The 18,270-nt window shown below is 41.1% G+C and overlaps 1 non-coding gene across 1 annotated transcript; it reads right to left on the bottom strand.

The window, feature by feature from the left end:
- Window positions 1–13,887: 13,887 nt before the first annotated feature.
- Window positions 13,888–13,962, bottom strand: Trnas-uga. Its single transcript has one exon. It is a non-coding gene; the product is annotated as a tRNA-Ser (tRNA).
- Between the last annotated feature and the right edge of the window lie 4,308 nt (window positions 13,963–18,270).

Genomic DNA, 18,270 nt, shown 5'->3' with positions numbered 1-18,270 from the left:
CACACACAACTTGTTGGCAGTCCTGACCATATAGAATGCAACAAAGTGGTTGCAGATAACTTGGTAGGTCACACGGCTGCTTTTATATTTGCCCCTGCTTTTAATGGGATGGGTGATGTCTGTGACAGGACTGGAGGAGATAGTAATATGGGACAGGTTTTCCATGTATTGCAGGATAAGCCCCATGGGGCACCTGGTTTGGAACAAGTGTGGAATAAGGGCAGACAAGGATGTTGTGTAAGTTGGTTAGGCACTGGAATATGTCTGTGGGAGGAGGTGGGGGGGGGGGGTATTTTTCATTTTGGTTCTCTGAAGTATCATTAATGCATCATTAATGAACACTGATAATGACAGGAAAATTGTTATAAACTGTCATTAATGCAATAGAAATCATTCACTATTAACATTTTTAGAAAACTAAATCGTGTGGTTGGTGGCTGCCTTAGTCTTACATCAATATTTATGTCACCAAGAATATACATCCTGTTCTTAGACCATTAAAAAAAAAAAGGTCAGTTTTCTCCAAGGACTGTGCAAATGCTTTAATATTAGTGTCTGGCATACAATACAAAAATATAGTTATGATTTTTAATGTGGTCTCTAACAGTATAGCTGCCTCCAGTGCATTTTCCATGCTTTTTATCACACACACTAAGGACACTGTATTGCACAAGCACTGTAAGCCCACCAACTTGATTTATGAGGTCTCTTTCATGATGTCTCTTCAGTAGCATGTCATTCTGACATCATAATGCTGAAAACCTTGTTGAATGCAAGATGGTGTTTGCTCAAAAATGTACATGCCACCATGAGTCCGATGGCAGAATTCATCATTTGAAAAACTGCTTGGTTGAATTTTGCTACCCAGGATAGACTATAATTGTTAATAATAACTTGTTTTCTAAAAAGTGTATTGATCTAGGGCTTTGGAAAAGTATATGGAATCATTTTGTACGTCTGTATTGGTAAATAACCTGTATATGGGTACAAGCACAATATTGAACATCATGGTAAATTATGCAAAAAGCATAATTAATGGCTGAATCAGGTAATGAAGAAAGCCACCTTGTGCATAAAAATGTGAGTAACGAAGTATAGCAGTCAAATATGAAATCTAACAAGCACAGACTCAAAATCTGCAATGTAAAATATAGCTACTTCTGAGTTTAATGATAATTATCTTGAAAGTAATTGTTTTTACAAGATTTTTACTATGTGAATGAAAACTTGGAAAGCCAGTCTTTACAATGAGTAGTGTCATCCTTATCAAATCTGTTAGCTCAAAATATTTTCACTCTTATTTACTGTAGTAAAATTTTTAATCAGACATAACTTTTCATTAACATTATCTTAAACAAAGCTGTATTTTTGCTGTCAAATACTGAGGACCCCCCCCCCCTGCTCCCCCCCCCCCCCCCCATGAACCATTTGTAATACTGTGCTATGAAACATTGCATTTTTTGTAGTTTACATACAATATATATTATGCACTCATGAGGTTTGTGTGCATAATATATATTGTATGTAAACTACAAAAAATGCAATGTTTCATAGCACTCATGAGGCTTGTGTCCCCCCATGAACCATGGACCTTGCCGTTGGTGGGGAGGCTTGCGTGCCTCAACGACACAGGTAGCCGTACCGTAGGTGCAACCACAATGGAGGGGTATCTGTTGAGAGGCCAGACAAACGTGTGGTTCCTGAAGAGGGGCAGCAGCCTTTTCAGTAGTTGCAAGGGCAACAGTCTGGATGATTGAATGATCTGGCCTTGTAACACTAACCAAAACGGCCTTGCTCTGCTGGTACTGCGAACGGCTGAAAGCAAGGGGAAACTACAGCCGTAATTTTTCCCGAGGGCATGCAGCTTTACTGTATGGTTAAATGATGATGGCGTCCTCTTCGGTAAAATATTCCGGAGGTAAAATAGTACCCCCCATTCGGATCTCCGGGCGGGGAACACTCAAGAGGATGTTGTTATCAGGAGAAAGAAAAATGGCATTCTACGGGTCAGAGCGTGGAATGTCAGATCCCTTAATCGGGCAGGTAGGTTAGAAAATTTAAAAAGGGAAATGGATAGGTTAAAGTTAGATATAGTGAGAATTAGTGAAGTTCGGTGGCAGGAGGAACAAGACTTCTGGTCAGGTGACTACAGGGTTATAAACACAAAATCAAATAGGGGTAATGCAGGAGTAGGTTTAATAATGAATAGGAAAATAGGAATGTGGGTAAGCTACTACAAACAGCATAGTGAACGCATTATTGTGGCCAAGATAGATACGAAGCCCATGCCTACTACAGTAGTACAAGTTTATATGCCAACTAGCTCTGCAGAAGACGAAGAAATGTGTGATGAGATAAAAGAAATTATTCAGATAGTGAAGGGTGACGTAAATTTAATAGTCATTGGTGGCTGGAATTCGGTAGTAGGAAATGGGAGAGAAGGAAACATAGTAGGTGAATATGGATTTGGGCTAAGAAATGAAAGAGGAAGCCGCCTGGTAGAATTTTGCACAGAGCACAACTTAATCATAGCTAACACTTGGTTCAAGAATACCAGGTTTTAAATTGTAAGATCTTTCAATCTATTGGTTATGACCTGTAGATTAAAACTGAAGAAACTGCAAAAAGGTGGGAATTTAAGAAGGTGGGACCTGGATAAACTGAAAGAACCAGAGGTTGTACAGAGTTTCAGGGAGAGCATAAGGGAACAATTGATAGGAATGGGGGGAAGAAATACAGTAGAAGAAGAATGGGTAGCTTTGAGGGATGAAGTAGTAAAGGCAGCAGAGGATCAAGTAGGTAAAGAGACGAGGGCTAGTAGAAATCCTTGGGTAACAGAAGATATATTGAATTTAATTGATGAAAGGAGAAAATATAAAAATGCTGTAAATGAAGCAGGCAAAAAGTAATACAAACGTCTCAAAAATGAGATTGACTGGAAGTGCAAAATAGCTAAGCAGGGATGGCTAGAGGACAAATTTAAGGATGTAGAGGCTTATCTCACTAGGTGTAAGATAGATTCTGCCTACAGGAAGATTAAAGAGACCTTTGGAGATAGGAGAACCACTTGTATGAACAGCAAGAACTCAGATGGAAACCCAGTTTTAAGCAAAGAAGAGAAAGCAGAAAGGTGGAAGGAGTATATAGAAGGTCTACACAAGGGCAATGTACTTGAGGACAATATTATGGAACTGGAAGAGGATGTAGATGAAGATGAAATGGGAGATACTGTGTGAAGAGTTTGACAGAGCACTGAAAGACCTGAGTCGAAACAAGGCCTCCGGAGTAGACAACATTCCATTGGAACTACTGACGGCCTTGGGAGCGCCAGTCCTGACAAAACTCTACCATCTGGTGAGCAAGGTGTACGAGACAGGCGAAATACCCCCAGACTTCAAGAAGGATATAATAATTTCAATCCCAAAGAAAGCAGGTGTTGACAGATGTGAAAATTACCGAACTGTCAGTTTAATAAGTCACAGCTGCAAAATACTAATGTGAATTCTTTACAGTAGAATGGAGAAACTAGTAGAAGCCGACCTCGGGGAAGATCAGTTTGGATTCCGTAGAAATGTTGGAACACGTGAGGCAATACTGACCCTACTACTCATCTTAGAAGCTAGATTAAGGAAGGGCAAACCTACATTTCTAGCATTTGTAGACTTAGAGAAAGCAGTGAAGGAAACAAAAGAAAAATTTGGAGTGGGTATTAAAATCCATGGAGAAGAAGTAAAAACTTTGAGGTTCACCGATGACATTGTAATTCTGTCAGAGACCGCAAAGGACTTGGAAGAGCAGTTGACCGGAATGGATAGTGTCTTGAAAGGAGGACATAAGATGAACATCAACAAAAGCAAAATGAGGATAATGGAATGTAGTCGAATTAAATTGGGTGATGCTGAGAGTATTAGATTAGGAAATGAGACACTTAAAGCAATAAAGGAGTTTTGCTATTTGGGGAGCAAAATAACTGATGATGGGCGAAGTAGAGAGGATATAAAATGTAGACTGGCAATGGCAAGGAAAGTGTTTCTGAAGAAGAGAAATTTGTTAACATTGAGTATAGATTTAAGTGTCAGGAAGTCATTTCTGAAAGTATTTGTATGGAGTGTAGCCACGTATGGAAGTGAAACATGGATGATAAATAGCTTGGACAAGAAGAGACTAGAAGCTTTTGAAATGTGGTGGTACAGAAGAATGCTGAAGATTAGATGGGTAGATAACATAACTAATGAGGAAGTATTGAATAGGATTGGGGAGAAGAGAAGTTTGTAGTACAACTTGACTAGAAGAAGGGATCGGTTGGTAGGACTTGTTCTGAGGCATCAAGGGATCACCAATTTAGTATTGGAGGGCAGTGTGGAGGGTAAAAATCGTAGAGGGAGACCAAGAGATGAATACACTAAGCAGATTCAGAAGGATGTAGGTTGCGGTAGGTACTGGGCGATGAAGAGGTTTGCACAGGTTAGGAGCTGCATGGAGAGCTGCATCAAACCAGTCTCAGGACTGAAGACCACAACAAAAACAACTGAGCCCACACAGTTACAATGAAGCAGAATGAAATCTGACCCAAATAAAAAACGGGCAGATTTGTGCCTACATCATGTAATTAGAACCAAACAACGCTCAGAGACAGAAAAAAGGTATAAAAATTACTGATAGTAACTAGGATGTAATTAGAGCAGATGGAGGATGTCAGCTTGATCTGTCACAGCATGCATGGATTGACATATATCAGAGAGCCTCCCCCCCCCCCCCCCCCCTCCCCCATTTTGCAATGGTATGAAAAATACTGTAACTTAAACCCAGGTGATACACACTCTTGTTTACACCTAAAAGAATGTTGTGATTATCACCTTTATTTTTTGATTACCTGATATACAGGGTGAGTCACCTAACGTTACCGCTGGATATATTTTGTAAACCACATCAAATACTGACGAACCGATTCCACAGACCGAACGTGAGGAGAGGGGCTAGTGTAATTGTTTAACACAAACCATACAAAGATGCACGGAAGTATGTTTTTTAACACAAACCTACGTTTTTTTAAATGGAACCACGTTAGTTTTGTTAACACATCTGAACATATAAACAAATACGTAATCAGTGCCGTTTGTTGCATTGTAAAATGTTAATTACATCCGGAGATATTGTAACCTAAAGTTGACACTTGAAACCTCCGATGTTCAGTTGCGTGTTGTAACAAACACGGGCCATGGTCGGTGAGAAGCATCTGCAGGGACATGTTTACAATGACGACCATGTTTACGAGTGTGGCTGTAGTGCACTGTTGTGATTTGGTCTAGCTGTCGCAGTGTACGCATGTAGCACTTGCTGCTATTGTTATTCTGCATTCGTCTCTGCATGCAGACCAACTGTAGTACACAGTGTTACCAGAGTCTGTGATAGTGTAGTGTTGTAGGAACTGTGGCCATGGTGTATTCAAACTCTGAAAAGGCGGAGATGATACTCATCTATGGCGAGTGTCGACGAAATGCAGCTGAAGCCTGCAGGGTGTATGCAGAATGGTACCCGGACAGAGAGTATCCAACGTGCCGCACATTGCAAAACATCTACCACCAACTGTATGCAACAGGTATGGTCGTAGCACGCAAACGGGTCCGTAACAGGCTCGTCACAGGAGAAGCGGGTGCAGTTGGTGTGTTAGCTGCTGTTGCCATGAACCCACACATGAGTACACGGGACATTACGAGAGCCGGTGGACTGAGTCAAAGTGTTGTCATGTGCATACAGCATCATCACCGCTTTCACCCGTTTCATGTGTCGCTACATCAGCAGTTACATGGTGATGACTTTAATCATCAAGTGCAATTCTGTCAATGGGCATTAACAGAGAATGCGTTGCAGTTCTACCTGTTTACCAATGAAGCGGGTTTCACAAACCACGGGGCAGTGAATCTACGGAACATGCATTACTGGTCCGTGGACAATTCTCGCTGGCTCAGACAGGTAGAGCGACAGCGACCGTGGACTGTTGTTGCCATGAACCCACACATGAGTACATGAGTACCAATGTATGGTGCAGAATCATTGGCGACCACCTCATTGTTCCTCACTTCATTGCAGGGGCCCAAACAGCTGCAACATACATCGCGTTTCTACTGAATGATCTGCCAACGTTGCTTGAAAATGTCCCACTGGAAACACGTCGACGTATGTGGAATCAGCATGATGGTGCACCTGCACATTCCGCAATTAACACTAGGCTGACCCTTGACAGGATGTTCGACGGGCATTTCATAGAACATGGAGGACGCATAAATTGGCCAGCCCGTTCTCCTGATCTTACACCTCTGGACTTCTTTCTGTCGGGTACGTTAAAGGAGAATGTGTACCGTGATGTGCCTACAACCCCAGAGGATATGAAACAACGTATTGTGGCAGCCTGCGGCGACATTACACCAGATGTACTGCGGCGTGTACAACATTCATTACGCCAGAGATTGTAATTGTGTGCAGCAAATGATGGCCACCACATTGAACATCTATTGGCCTGACATGTCGGGACACACTCTATTCCACTCCGTAATTGAAAACTGAAACCACATGTGTACGTGTACCTCACTCCTGATGGTAATGTACATGTGCGTCAGTGAAAAAGACCAATAAAAAGGTGTTAGCATGTGGACGTAATGTGCTGTTCCAGTCTCTTCTGTACCTAAGGTCCATCACTGTTCCCTTTGGATCCCTACGTAATTCGGTGCTCTCCGATACACACGATCGAACAGCGGAGGAGTGGTTATCAAGCGTCAATTTTAGGTTACAATATCTCTGGATGTAATTAACATTTTACAATGCAACAAACGGCACTGATTGCGTATTTGTTTATATGTTCAGATGTGCTAACAAAACTAACGGGGTTCCATTTAAAAAAAACCTAGGTTTGTGTTAAAAAATATACTTCCGTGCATTTTTGTATGGTTTGTATTACCCAGTTACACTAGCCTCTCTCCTCACGTTTGGTCTGTGGAATCGATTCGTCAGTATTTGATGTGGTTTACGAAATATATCCAGCGGTAATGTTAGGTGACTCACCCTGTATATTTTGATGACGTGGCATTTATATACATAAGAATAATTATGAGTCATCACCACAGAGGGGTAAAAGTGGATTCTTAGGCAGCAGCACATCACTGCCCTCACTTTGTTTAGTCTTATGTTATAAGGAAATTGTGTACAGCTAGCCCCTTGATTATACTGAATCCAGGTGCTCCCAGCAAAATGATTTACTCAGAACCAACCATAAAAAAATCACTGTTCCTTTTGTGTTGTTGCATACTCCAATACAATGACCTCTTTGTTTTCACCCAAATTCTGTGTATTTGCCCTGGGTGTGTGTACATTTTTGTTTCAAAGGAGTGGCCACCTTAGTCTGCAGTCATCTGCTCAGCTGTGTGCTTCGTCTACCATCAGCAGTTGTGTTAGTTGTTCATGTGCTGATATTCTTATTAGGCACTCCAGTCAATCATATTACTAGTAGGATGGGGATGAGCTCTCAGTATGATCTTTTGCAGAGTTGCTGACGGCAGCTTAGAAGTTCTGCTTTTGAATAGGCTTCATTTTTCGAACTCACTCTCCCCTACCAGGCAGTGCTTGCACACAACAAAAGCCCCACCACTCCATTGTACCCACCCATTCAATATTACATGCACAGGTACGGGACAAGTTATTTTACTCTTGACACTCTGCATCCACATTCAGCTTTACAACCTTGCAACCAAACTGTCACCTTCCAGCCTAACCTTCACAACAAAATGTGTATTCAATCTTGTTGTGTCAGTGTTCATTTAGGCAGATAAAGTAGGGGTTTATCCAATCTGAAAATTCTTTTATAAGAAAATAGTTTTTGAAATGTAGTGTTACAGAAGATTGTAGAAGATTAATCGGGTATACCGTATAAATAAAGAGGTGCTAGGACACATCTTGAGGCTTCAAGGATCGTCAAGTCAGTTTGGTACTGGAGGAAAATGGGTGGGGTAAAAATTACTGAGGCACACCAAGGCTTGATTAGTGTTAGCAAGATCAAATGGATGGACACTGTGCCTTATGACGAAATGTATTGAGATTTCGTGAGTAAATTAATTACAATTACAGTCAATGCTTGTAACAGTGTGATGTCCTCATGGATCTGTGCATCAGCACAAATTGTCAGGGTTACTTCTAAAGGTTATCAAATATATGTCTGTATCTTTATTATTTTCTATTATCTATACACAGTTCTAATATTTCCTTTCAACAAACATTCCATATAATAGTCAGTGGATGTAGAACCATTTATAACATGGTTCCAGCATCTTCAAGGAAATATTCGTTTCATTTTCATTGTGTTTTGACAAAAGGAAACAAGGGTCCAATGTCTTGTACATGTTTCTCAGTGTATTACATAACTTACAGAATTCAGCATGTTTACATGAAAAACATTAAATATAAAATAGTTTTTAATCATTATGGACTCCTAAAATTTAGGTTTTCTATGTAATATTATCACCCCTAGCAGGTTCATATGTTTGCAATATATTTTACTTCAATGTTACAAAGCCACTGTTTAAAAATTGGCTATTTATGAATTGCTTTCCCAGGAATAAAGAGTGTTAGGTACAGATTTAGACACAGGAAGCAAGCTGTATAAAGTAATTGCTCAAGGCAAAGTATACTGATACTTTATTTATGGAAGTAGCAAACCATTGAAATTGACAAAATGCACAGTGGCCAGTTAATATCGAAATAATCAACTTAGTATTTCAGTTATAGCTTGTTAACAATATGTAATATGGTAAAGATAAGAACAGAAACAAGCACAAACATTATTTATTTTCTTTATTAACAGCACTTGGTTTTCCACCTCCCAGTTAGAGATTTTTTTTACATAGTGAGTGACCTAAGTATGCCTGATTCCCTCCTGATGTAGAGGTTGTACCAGTGATGTAGCTTGCCTTAGATGGGCACTGTATCAAAATTTGTTGCAGGTCCCTTTTACCCGACTGTGGGAAAGTTCAAATTGAAGGTAAAGATTTTTTACAAAAGAAACAAAAACTTCCGTTTTGAATAAAATAAATGTTTATTGATTATGTATAGCTTACATAGGTAAGTAATTATTTACAATTAATGCTACTAGGAGTCAAGACAGCCAAACAATTCAAATACATAGTTTTCTCACAATTTTTTCAGCAAATTTGCTTATTACATCATCCATAGCTGAAGATGATTTTAGTTTTTTGACATGTTCTGCAACTATATGCATCACTGGCAAGTCTGAAAGACGTTCTTGGCTCATAGAAGTTCTAAGATAGTTTTTAATCTGTTTTAATATCGAAAATATTCTTTCAGCTGTTACAGTTGTTACAAGAAGGGCCAAAAATAGGAAACATGCTGTTTTACCTCTGGAAAACTGGATGAAAGGCTATTGAATTTAGTCAGTAATAATTCCATGAATTCCTCAATGGAATGGATTTTCTGAATTTCAGTTTTTAAGCATATTTTCAAAGAAATTAATTGGTCATACATATAAAATGATATGTCTTTACTATATTTAAAAGTCAGTTTTCCCACTTTCATTTTTATTGTTTCATTTGAAAATGATGAGTTTCTTCAGTTGTGACACTTTGAATGTATTACTAAGGTCACAGAGGCATTGATATTTTTGTTTAGTTTGAGAAATTAGTATATCTAAACAACAATAGTACACATTGACTTTGAAGTACGATTCTGGGTCTGAAATTCACCCATCTTCGGATGACTCATCAAAATATTGGTTTGTCATCTTCCTTCTTATTTTTGAAAACAGTAGTTACTCCCCACTCTTTTGCCAAAGTTTGTGTCATGTTGGAAGGCGACCCAATTTTCAGCCGTTCTGCGCATCCTCTCCACTAGCCACTGCCAGCCAATAATGTTCATTCTCTTTCCGAGTGGCTACAGCGAGAATCTCACTCCTACATGCTGCACTGTTGCTTAATTATTCATTCAACTGTCACTGTAAATGTTTAAGTGTGATTAAAAAAAAAAGCCATATGAGTGCAATAATGTGATGTGCTTCACAAGCAGATGAGGGGTATTATATATCGCATTTATAACATTTTCAAATGTGAATTTGAAAGCAGGTATCCTACTGTGGACATTTGAAGACACAAGGATGGACTCCAGAATTATGTGGTGTCGGCAAGAGAACTGTAAAGAGAATTGTAATTGAAAGTTTCAGAGCTGTCAGAACCATAGAAAAAGTTGGTTCTGTGTTGCCTGAGAAGCATTGAAATCGCAACGAATCTGTAACACAAATGGATGGTTTTAACAATGGTGTTTCAAAGTGCTCCATGTGAATGATGCAAGCCCGGCATCACCAAAACGTGTTACAGTTAGGCAGGGGAAAACTGGCATCTGTGGTAAGCAATTTGTCAATGTAAAGAATTTTAAAAGACGTTGGTTCCAGATATGTTAAGAAGAGAGTTTTTAGTTAAAAGAAATGACATAAGTGCAGCAAAAACTACATCCATACAAAAATTCATGATACAAGAGAAGGAGGTAGTTCAACAGTGTATTACCTTGATGAAACATGGGTCAATTAGAATCATTTGAGGAAGATCTGCTGGAAAATGAGTGGTAGTACTGGTGGTTTCAGAGTTTTTATAGGAATAGGTTCCCAGATAATTATTCTACATGCTGACTCTTCTTCCTGTTTTGTTTCTGAGAGTAAATTTCTATTTACATGTAAGAAAAACAGCAGTGACTACCATCTGGAAATGAATGCTGTCAGTTTCGTGACGTGATCACAATTCTTGTTGTACCTTGCTTTGAAGTCAGTCATTGTCAGTTATATATTTCAACTTACAGAGGAAACACCAGAAAAGTGGATAATTTTCCCTGGCTTAAAAATGAAAACATTAAGCACAATATAAACCAGATTCGTGTCGATCTCCTGCAGCTCGTTAATTTATACAAGTCACGTGACAGAGTGGACAAACTTGACTTCTTTGAACTTGCATGTGGTCACACAGTTTTGCGTTTACCCAAGTGTCACTGTCAGTGTAACCACATGGAATTAATCTGAGCATAGGGTAAGGCTATGTTGGAGGGGGAAAAAAAAAAACATTCAAGATAACATTCACTGAATCGCTTGTGCATGAGGCAATAGACAACATCCCACCCGTAGTGTGGGGACAGTCTATGTGTCATGCTGAAAAGCTTCAGAAAGCGTAATTTGACTGGGAAGTGGTGATGGATATAAGCTTTGAACCTATCATTGTAAATTTACAATGAGACTGTTCAGAAACAGACTCAAATAGAAGTGACGATGGTATTATGATGTAGACTTTGAAACAAACTAATAATAAGATTACTTCGTTTTAAAGACTCTTGTGTTCGTCAACATATCAGTTGCATGCATAATAATAAGAACTTTGTATCCTTCTAGATTAGGACCTTGTATCCTTTGAATTATGCAGACTATAATGTTCAACATACTGTCCAAGGAGAAGTTAAGCTTTTCCCACCATGTTGTATGCTCTAATAACACAGGAGATGCAGCTGCATAAATCTGTCAAAAGTCCGATGTTTCCACGTGTTCACCCCTGTTATTTTCAAGGTACGAACTGGATGAGGCCATAAAATGACAGAAACTGTTACGTGTTGAGATACCAGTGGTTTTCAATTTATCGTTCATCATTCCCTGGAGTTATTCACAGATTTAGTTTACACTCGTAATGCCCATTAACAGCAAAAAATATGACAACTTACTGACCATTTTTACAATAGTTTTTTCATTAGTCTTTTCTGTCACTACCCCCTTTTTTACACACAGTGATTATGCTTAACTGCAGTCTCACACACAGAGTAGAAGCAGTTGTCAAGCATATATAATGATTTCGGTTTGCGCCTGAAGTTAATTTTGTTGTTTATTAAATTTTTACTTATAATACAGTTCAAATCACAATAAATGATTATTACTGCAAGCTGCTCAATGATCTTGTCACTAGACAATTGTCATTTTGAGAAAAATTGTGCTTCACGTTTTCACAAAGCTGAATCAGCTGTTCTCACCTCCCAGCGTCAAGCAGAGTAAATCTGTGGAGCAGTGGACGCAATGTCATCAAGATGTGTATTAATATTTCTCTCATGATGACTGATCAAAATTGGTTGTAATACTTACCATTTCCCCCATAGATCTGAATGTATAATATGATGTGTAGGCAAATGAGCTTGACTGTTGTACACAGCAACGCAGTTCGGCAATGTGGACTTTGTTTGCCCACCCTCTGCTGCCGCACATGCACAGTTCTCATCCCTCCGCTGCTCTGCCCCTATGCATGTAGCGCCGTCTTATGTGATGTGAGCTATAGGTTTCTGGACTTGTTTAGCAAACCATGGAATGAATGTTGATTTCTTATTTTAATCAGTCAATTCAAAACAAAAATACTAGCTTTCTGTAAGTTATTATTTTTATGCTGTAGAGCCTTAGAAACTGGATTAATGATTTCAAATAATGAATTAAAAAAGGCAAGAAGCACTATAAAATCATAGTTCTCTAAAATATTAATCATACTTTTACATTCGTCATGCTGCTCTTTTTAGTGGAAATTAAATTTATCTGATACAAAGTTGTCATTAGTAACGAATAATTTTTCTGTCATCATCATCATCATCATCATCATCATCATCATCATCATCATCATCATTTAAGACTGATTATGCCTTTCAGCGTTCAGTCTGGAGCATAGCCCCCTTATAAAATTCCTCCATGATCCCCTATTCAGTGCTAACATTGGTGCCTCTTCTGATGTTAAACCTATTACTTCAAAATCATTCTTAACCGAATCCAGGTACCTTCTCCTAGGTCTGCCCCAACTCCACCTACCCTCTACTGCTGAACCCATGAGTCTCTTGGGTAACCTTGCTTCTCCCATGCATGTAACATGACCCCACCATCTAAGCCTATTCGCCCTGACTGCTGCATCTATAGAGTTCATTCCCAGTTTTTCTTTGATTTCCTCATTGTGGACACACTCCTGCCATTGTTCCCTTCTACTAGTACCTGCAATCATCCTAGCTACTTTCATATCCGTGACCTCAACCTTGTTGATAAGGTAACCTGAATCCACACAGCTTTCGCTCCCATACAACAAAGTTGGTCGAAAGATTGAACGGTGCACAGATAACTTAGTCTTGGTACTGACTTCCTCCTTGCAGAAGAGAGTAGATCATACCAGAATGAGATTTTCACTCTGCAGCAGAGTGTGCGCTGATATGAAACTCCCTGGCAGATTAAAACTGTGTGCCCGACCGAGACTCGAACTCGGGACCTTTGCCTTTCGCGGGCAAGTGCTCTACCAACTGAGCTACCGAAGCATGACTCACGCCCGGTACTCACAGCTTTACTTCTGCCAGTACCTTGTCTCCTACCTTCCAAACTTTACAGAAGCTCTCCTGCGAACCTTGCAGAACTAGCACTCCTGAAAGAAAGGATATTGCAGAGACATGGCTTTGCCACAGCCTGGGGGATGTTTCCAGAATGAGATTTTCACTCTGCAGCGGAGTGTGTGCTGATATGAAACTTCCTGGCAGATTAAAACTGTGTGCCCGACCGAGACTCGAACTCGGGATCTTTGCCTTTCGCGGGCAAGTGCTCTACCAACTGAGCTACCGAAGCACGACTCACGCCCGGTACTCACAGCTTTACTTCTGCCAGTACCTCGTCTCCTACCTTGCAAACTTTACAGAAGCTCTCCTGCGAACCTTGCAGAACTAGCACTCCTGAAAGAAAGGATATTGCGGAGACATGGCTTAGCCACAGCCTGGGGGATGTTTCCAGAATGAGATTTTCACTCTGCAGCGGAGTGTGCGCTGATATGAAACTTCCTGGCAGATTAAAACTGTGTGCCCGACCGAGACTCGAACTCGGGACCTTTGCCTTTCACGGGCAAGTGCTCTACCAACTGAGCTACCGAAGCACGACTCACGCCCAGTACTCACAGCTTTACTTCTGCCAGTACCTCGTCTCCTACCTTCCAAACTTTACAGAAGCTCTCTTGCGAACCTTTCAGAACTAGCACTCCTGAAAGAAAGGATATTGCGGAGACATGGCCTAGCCACAGCCTGGGGGATGTTTCCAGAATGAGATTTTCACTCTGCAGCGGAGTGTGCGCTGATATGAAACTTCCTGGCAGATTAAAACTGTGTGCTCGACCGAGACTCGAACTAGGGACCTTTGCCTTTCGCGGGCAAGTGCTCTACCAACTGAGCTACCGAAGCACGACTCACGCCCGGTACTCACAGCTTTACTTCTGCCAGTACCTCGTCTCCTACCTTCCAAACTTTACAGAAGCTCTCCTGCATACCTTGCAGAACTAGCACTCCTGAAAGAAAGGATATTGCGGAGACATGGCTTAGCCACAGCCTGGGGGATGTTTCCAGAATGAGATTTTCACTCTGCAGCGGAGTGTGCGCTGATATGAAACTTCCTGGCAGATTAAAACTGTGTGCCCGACCGAGACTCGAACTCGGGACCTTTGCCTTTCACGGGCAAGTGCTCTACCAACTGAGGTACCGAAGCACGACTCACGCCCGGTACTCACAGCTTTACTTCTGCCAGTACCTCGTCTCCTACCTTCCAAACTTTGCAGAAGCTCTCCTGCGAACCTTGCAGAACTAGCACTCCTGAAAGAAAGGATATTGCGGAGACATGGCTTAGCCACAGCCTGGGGGATGTTTCCAGAATGAGATTTTCACTCTGCAGCGGAGTGTGCGCTGATATGAAACTTCCTGGCAGATTAAAACTGTGTGCCCGACTGAGGTAGGAGACGAGGTACTGGCAGAAGTAAAACTGTGAGTACCGGGCGTGAGTCGTGCTTCGGTAGCTCAGTTGGTAGAGCACTTGCCCGCGAAAGGCAAAGGCCCCGAGTTCGAGTCTCGGTCGGGCACACAGTTTTAATCTGCCAGGAAGTTTCATATCAGCGCACACTCCGCTGCAGAGTGAAAATCTCATTCTGGAAACATCCCCCAGGCTGTGGCTAAGCCATGTCTCCGCAATATCCTTTCTTTCAGGAGTGCTAGTTCTGCAAGGATCGCAGGAGAGCTTCTGTAAAGTTTGCAAGGTAGGAGACGAGGTACTGGCAGAAGTAAAGCTGTGAGTACCGGGCGTGAGTCGTGCTTCGGTAGCTCAGTTGGTAGAGCACTTTCCCGCGAAAGGCAAGGGTCCCGAGTTCAAGTCTCGGTCGGGCACACAGTTTTAATCTGCCAGGAAGTTTCATATCAGCACACACTCCGCTGCAGAGTGAAAATCTCATTCTGGAAACATCCCCCAGGCTGTGGCTAAGCCATGTCTCCGCAATATCCTTTCTTTCAGGAGTACTAGTTCTGCATGGTTCGCAGGAGAGCTTCTGTAAAGTTTGGAAGGTAGGAGACGAGGTACTGGCAGAAGTAAAGCTGTGAGTACCGGGTGTGAGTCGTGCTTCGGTAGCTCAGTTGGTAGAGCACTTGCCCGCGAAAGGCAAAGGTCCCGAGTTCGAGTCTCGGTCGGGCACACAGTTTTAATCTGCCAGGAAGAGTAGATCAAAGCTGAGCGCTCACTGCATTAGCTTTGCTACACCTCGCTTCCAGTTCTTTCACTATGTTGCCATCCTGTGAGAATATGCATACTAAGTACTTGAAACCGTCCACCTGTTCTAACTTTGTTCCTCCTATTTGGCACTCAATCTGTTTATATTTCTTTCCCACTGACATTACTTTGGTTTTGAGATGCTAATCTTCATACCATAGTCCTTACATTTCTGATCTAGCTCTGAAATATTACTTTGCAAACTTTCAATCGAATCTGCCATCACAACTAAGTCATCCGCATATGCAAGACTGGTTATCTTGTGTTTACATATCTTAATCTCACCCAGCCAGTCTATTGTTTTCAACATATGATCCATAAATAATATGAACAACAGTGGAGACAGGTTGCAGCCTTGTCTTAACCCTGAAACTACTCTGAACCATGAACTCAATTTATCGTCAACTCTAACTGCTGCCTGACTATCCATGTTAAGACCTTTAATTGCTTGCAAAAGTTTACTTCCTATTCCATAATCTTGTAGAACAGACAATAACTTCCTCCTAGGAACCCGGTCTTATGCCTAGTTCTAGATCTATAAAGCATAGATACAACTCCCTGTTTCACTCATAACACTTCTCCATTATTTGCCGTAAGCTAAAGATCTGGTTCTAACAACCTCTAAGAGGTCTAAACCCACACTGATTTTCATCCAATTGGTCCTCAACTAATACTCGCACTTTCCTTTCAACAATACCAGAGAAGATTTTACCCACAACGCTGATTAAAGAGATACCTCTTTAGTTGTTACAATCTTTTCTGTTTCCATGTTTAAAGATTTGTGTGATTACTGCTTTTGTCCAGTCTGATGGAACCTGTCCCGACTCCCAGGCCATTTCAGTTATCCTGTGTAGCCATTTAAGACCTGACATTCCACTGTATTTGATGAGTTCCGACTTAATTTCATCCACCCCAGCTGCTTCATTGCACTGCAGTCTATTGACCATTTTCTCCACTTCCTCAAATGTGATCCTATTTCCATCATCGTTCATATCCCATTCTACCTCGAAATCTGAAACATTACTGATCGTATTTTCACCTACATTGAGCAACTCTTCAAAATATTCCCTCCATCTGCCCAAGGCATCCACAGGATTCACCAGCAGTTTTCCTGACCTGTCCAAAATACTTGTCATTTCTTTCTTACCTCCCTTTCGAAGATTGCTAATTACACTCCAGAATGGTTTCCCAGCAGCTTGACCCATAGTCTCCAACCTGTTTCCAAAGTCTTCCCAAGATTTCTTCTTGCATACTGCAATTATCTGTTTGGCTTTGTTTCTTTCTTCAACATAACTTTCTCTGTCTACCTGAGTTCTAGTATGTAGCCATTTTTGATACGCCTTCTTTCTCCTTTCACAGGTTGCCTTGACTGTGTCATTCCACTAAGCTGTTTGCTTCATCCTACTTTTACACACTACTGTTCCAAGACATTCTTTAGCCATTTCAAGTACTGTGTCCCTGTACCTTGTCCATTCCTTTTCCAATGACTGTAATTGACTACGTTCAACTAACTGGTACCTTTCTGAGATCGCTGTTACGTACTTGTGCCTGATTTCCTTATCCTGAAGTTTCTCCACTCTTATCCTCCTACATATGGACCTGACTTCCTGCACTTTCGGCCTCACAATCCCAATTTCATTGCAGATTAAATAATGATCAGTGTCATCAAAGAATCCCCTGAATACACGTGTGTCCCTAACAGCCTTCCTGAATTCCTGATCTGTTATCATATAGTCAATGACAGATCTGATTCCCCTGCCTTCCCAAGTATACTGGTGAATGTTCTTATGTTTAAAAAGGAGTTTGTGATTACTAAGCCCATACTGGCACAGAAATCCAAGAGTTGTTCCCTGTTCCTGTTGGCCTCCATATCCTCTTCAAATTTACCCATAACCTTTTCATACCCTTCTGTTCGATTTCCAATCCTGGCGTTAAAATCACCCATGAGCACAACACTGTCCTTGTCCTTTACTCTAACAACTACATCACTGAGTGCCTCATAAAAACTATCCATCTTATCTTGATCAGTCCCTTCACAATGCGAATATACTGACACAATCCTAATTTTCTTGCTAGACTCTGTCAAATCTATCCACATCAGTCGTTCGTTTACATACCTTATTGCAACTATGCTGGGTTTCATTTCTTTCCTGATGTAAAGCCCTACACCCCATTATGCTATTCCTGCTTTGATTCCTGACAGGTGGACCTCATATTCTTCCACTTCCTCTTCTTTCTCACCCCTTACCCGAATGTCACTAACAGCTAAAACGTCCAGCCCCATCTTACTTGCAGCCTCTGCCAGCTCTACCTTCTTCCCAGCGTAGCCCCCATTGATATTAATAGCTCCCCATCTCATTACCATTTGTTTGCCAAGTCATATCTTAGGAGTCCCTGGTTTGTCAGTTAGAGGTGGGACTCCGTCACCTCCAAAGGTCGGAGGCATTTTGCTCTGATTGTTGCCAGCATCATATTTAAAGTACCAGGGAAGCAGGTTGCTAGCCTTACTTGCCCCGAGTCCCATTGGGTTTTACCCCTAATGGCTGAGGGACTAACCGGTGGATTTGGTAGTCTTGGCCGTATGAGCACAAAGGTGACCACGAATCAGAATATGTCCGAGATACCCAGCCTTATTCCAAAGTAACTGGTATCCCGACTGTCGG

This window comes from Schistocerca piceifrons, chromosome 5 (genome assembly GCF_021461385.2).
Source record: "Schistocerca piceifrons isolate TAMUIC-IGC-003096 chromosome 5, iqSchPice1.1, whole genome shotgun sequence".
Taxonomy (NCBI): domain Eukaryota; kingdom Metazoa; phylum Arthropoda; class Insecta; order Orthoptera; family Acrididae; genus Schistocerca; species Schistocerca piceifrons.
The sequence above is the reverse complement of the archived record's forward strand: the minus strand, read 5'-3'. Positions and strand labels throughout refer to the sequence as shown.